Here is a 4,975-nt window from a genome sequence, read left to right on the forward strand (position 1 = left end):
CAGTACTCTTCCTGTGACCTCTAGTCACCTTGCTATCTGTCTCTGCATCTCATCGATAGAGGGAGTCTATATGGATTTGCCTGGGTTCCTCAACACTAGAAACTCCCTCAAGGAAATAAACTGGAACAATGGTAGAGCATAACTATTTGGTTCCATCTCCCAGAGATACCCGTTATATATGGCTTGCTTTCCATTTTCTTGAAAACTGTTTCTCATATATTTTGTTAAGTGTTTTGCTTTCATTTTATTGTTCGGGTGGAAGGGTAAATCCATTCTCTACGTTGTCTGTCGATCAGAGTGGAAGTCAAGAACTGCCTTTTTTAAGTTAAATTTAAATTTAAGCACTTAGAAGTTGTTTACAGCTGCCCATAACCATAGTTAAGAAACCATAGTTACCTTCTGCCCATCCCAAACTGATAACAAAAATTGTTATGCAGTGATTAGTTTCAGGAGATACCAAAGGAACAAATATTGACCCTTTAAAATATGTCTTTAGGATGACAGAAGGGGCTTAACATGTAGCGTTCATAGTATAGACAGACCTTGATTGTTACCTGTCACTTTTAATGCTGCAGTGTAATCATGAAAGAACAAGGTTTTTTTGGATGCAACATAAAATTTGATAGGATCTCCTTAAGAAAAAGACCACAAACAGAAAACAAAAATTATATTTGAAAGTAAATGTTTATTTAAATTCGAAATAAAAAAATTAAATTAAAATTAGAAATCAATTATTACAAATTATAGAGTTTTAACAATTGACAAAGATTACAGATATACAAATCACAAACAAACTACACACATAGTTTTCATCTCTGGGTCTTTTTTATACAACTCTGTCTATACATCTCTGGGTCTTATACAACTCTATGATACCTTTAATTTTTATATTATTGGCTGAATACTCTCTTGAGATATTGCTTCACAACACAATTTTCAATAAAGAGAAAGGAGAAAAGTAATTCATATTTATAAAAATAATAGCATGTTTCACTTAAATTTGTCACTTATTGAAATATTAGGAAAGTCTTTTCAGGTTCACAACTCATTACTTGTAATGTCCTATAAATTTTTAGGATTGTTGTCAAGTTTTGGAAAAACACTGTCAAATTTCCTTGATATAATGAATTATAAGATTTCAGGGCATTAGAAGAATCCTTGTGCTGTAATTAGTATAAAATACAATTTAAGCTGAGATATTGCAAACTAGTTTGCTCTCAGTGTCCTCATTGTAGAAACATTAGTGTTATGTATCTTCATTAGTGTTAATATATCATGCATGATAGGAACAAATTTCTATTCTTACTAGAATTGAATCATCAACTTAGAATTTTACACATCTGATGATCATCTCCATACTTTTAAACACTTGTTTTTCCTTCATTACCTATATACTTTCGGTAAAAAGCACTATGGAATATATACATATGTGCTATGTCTTCCACTCTGCATCTTGTGTCACAATGTTGATTCATTTTGTGCAGAGGTGTGAGGCGTGTTCCTGGAAGTCATTCTTACCCTTGGATGGATGAAATCATGGATACTTTCAGCTGCAGAATATAACTCACTGATTTCAAACTAAATGTATTCTCTCCTTGACTTCCTGGTTCAGTCCTCCTCCAAATGCCTTTAATGTCAACTAACTCAGTGGAAGAATGATGAAGAGGAAATCAATTAAAACACATAAAAGTTTATTCTCTTGCAAATAAGGTATATTCTCAATTTTTACAAAAATATTTGACTATGAAAAAAAATCACTGGGTGCCTCTCATGTCTTTGAGGGCATCTGTTCAAGTGGCAAGACAAGCCCTGAAGCCTCAAAGGAAATCAATCTGACTATCCATCAGCTTTTCCCTTTTCTTCTCAGTGAACCTCCATATATTTGTTGCATGATGAATTCATTCAGTAATGTGCTTGATTTGTATCCATTCCTCTAAATTTTTTACTTCTATATATTCTAACAACTGCCAAAGTTTTACTTTATTGCATTTCCTACATACGTTTCCCTTGAGATCAGACCTATCAAAGGTCACATATTGCCTATAAAGTGACTTACAAATTTTTCATCTTGAATTCAACTCTCTCCTCATCCAAAGGCCCTCTTAATTCTTTCATAACTTCCTTGTGGAAAACCACAGATACTGTGTTGGTGTTCTCAATTTTAGAACACTCTCTATAGTTTGCTATAATTTAAAGTGTGCTCAGGCATACTCTTTCCTTAAACTACAATTTAATAACCAAATATTCTTGGGACCGTCCCAAATCAAACCTTTGGATGAAGTAATTTCTCCTTCCTCCTAACTCTTGTGACACATATTGATCACAACAGTAATTTATCATAAATATACTTACTACTAATTTTTGAAATTTGAGATTTTTCTCTAACACAAATTTGTAAGTCTCTTAAGTCATAGTTGCCTAATTTCATACTCTACATACACATAGTGCACATTCATTGAGAATGTGCCAACATAAATAATGAGAATAAACAGAATACTTTTACACTTAATTTTAGTATTAATAGCTAACTTTTTTTTTTGCTGTTCTTTATTGTAATCTAAGACTGTAACAACTTTATACTATTAAATAATAACAGATTGGTAATATTTTATGTTCTTCTAAATCCTTTGAAATAAACATTTGGTTTTTAAAAGCATTGATGAAGAATAAAAAGGAAATGAAAGCATTCAACTAAAGCCTTAGTCATCATCTTTGAAATCAAATAGAAGAAAAAAGAAAATAAAAATAATACATTTAAAAGATGTAGTTGAAATTAATCCAAGGGCTTTATTTTCACTTGAATAGGGGAATACACCTTAGATTCAATAGTTGAAAGTAAAGTGAACATTTGTATAGCAAAGTCACTCTTGGAAATACTTTAAATCCTTCATAAATATATTTGTGTGTACATTGAAACCTTTATAATAATATGTATAACTATAAAGCAAATAGGTAAATGTGAAGCATACACTAGAATATACATGTAAATATTTTACACTATTTTTACTTATATAAATTAGTTTTTTTATTTTTATTGAAGTATCATTGATATACAATCTTATACTGGTTTCAAATATACATACTGTGATTCAACAGTTAACCATATTATTGAATCCTCAGCCTCACTAGTGTGGTTACTGTCAACGTAGGAAGATTCTACAGAAACATTGACTATATTCTTCATGCTACTATCCCCATGACCAAATTATTTTGATTGAAATTCTTTGTGCCCCTTTATCTCTCTCACCTTTCCCATCCACCCACCACAACACCTCCCCCATGATAACTACTAGTCACTTCTCGCATCTATGAGTCCAATTCAGTTTCATACATTCTGTTTTGCTTTCTATTTATGTTCCACAAATAAGTGAAATCACAAGGTCATTGGACTCTCTCTACATGACTTATTTCACCGAGCATAATACCCTCTAGATCCACACATGTTGTTACAAATGGCAGGATTTCTTTTTTTATGGCTGGATAATATTCCATCGTGTATATGTACCACTCTTCTTTTTCTATTCACTATTGATGGATACTTAGGTTGCTTCCATAACTGCTATTATATATAATGTGGCAATAAAATAGGGAAGCATATGCCTTTTCAAATCAGGGACTTTGTTTTCCTTGGGTAAATTTCTAGTAGTGGAATTAATGAGTCAAATGATATTTCTATTTTTAGTTTTTTGAGGAACCTCCATACTGCTTTCCACAGCAGTTTTACCAATTTACATTCCCACCAATAGTGTAGGAGGTTTCCCATTTCTCCACATCCTTGTCAACATCTGCTTTTTTTTGTCTTTGGATAGTGGCCATTCTAACTAGTGTGAGGTGACATCTCATTGTGGTTTTGATTTGTGCCTCCCTGATGATTAGTGATGTGGGACACCTTTTCATGTGCCTGTTGGCCATCTGTATTCTTTGGAGAAATATCTGTTCAGGTGCTCAGCCCATTTTTTAATTGGGTTACTTGTTTTTCTGGTGTTGAGAAATGTGAGTTTTTATATATTTTGGATGTTAATCCCTTATTAAATAAATCATTTATGAATATATTCTCCCATACTGTAGGTTGCCTTTTTGTTCTGCTGATGATGTCCTTTGCTATACAGAGGTTTTAGTTTGATATAGTCCCACTTGTTCATTTTTTGTTTCCCTTGACCAAGGAAATGTGTCTAGGAAAAAATTCTCATGCTTATGTTCAAGAGATTTTTGTCTAACTTTTCTTCTAAGAGTTTTATGATTTCATGCCTTACATTCAGGACTTTGATCCTTTTTGAGTTTACTTTTGTGTATGGAGTTAGACAGTGATCCAGTTTCATTCAATTACATGTTGCTGCCCAGTTCTCCCAATACTGGTTATTGAAGAGGCTGCCTTTTCCCCATTGTATATTTATGAATTATTTTGCATCAGTTAATTGACCATATATATGTATGTGGGTTTGTATCTGGACTCCCTACTCTGTTCCATTGATCTGTGGATCTGTTCTGTGCCAGTTCCTTACTGTTTTGATTATTGTAGCTTTGTAGTATAGCTTGAAGTCAGGGAGCATAATACCTTCAGATTTGTTCTTTATAAGGATTGCTTTGGCTATTTGGGGTCTTTTGTGGCTCCATATGAATTTTGGAATATTGCTCTAGTTCATTGAAAAATACTGTTGGTTTTTTGATAACAATGTCATTAAATCTTTAATTACTTTGTGCAGGATGGCCATTTTGATAATATTTATTTTTCTTATCCATGAGCAATGAATAGATTTCAATTTTTTGGTGTCTTCTTTGATTTCTCCCATGAGTTTCTTATTATTTTCAGAGGACAGGTCTTTCACCTCCTTTGTTAGGTTAAAGTCCTAGGTATTTTATTATTTTTGATGCAATTTTAAATGGAGTTGTTTTCCTGATTTCGCTTGCAGCTAGTTCATTGTTAGTACATAGGAAAGCAACAGATTTCTCTGTATTAATTTGTATCATGCAAAGT

Source organism: Manis javanica, chromosome 14 (genome assembly GCF_040802235.1).
Source record: "Manis javanica isolate MJ-LG chromosome 14, MJ_LKY, whole genome shotgun sequence".
Taxonomy (NCBI): domain Eukaryota; kingdom Metazoa; phylum Chordata; class Mammalia; order Pholidota; family Manidae; genus Manis; species Manis javanica.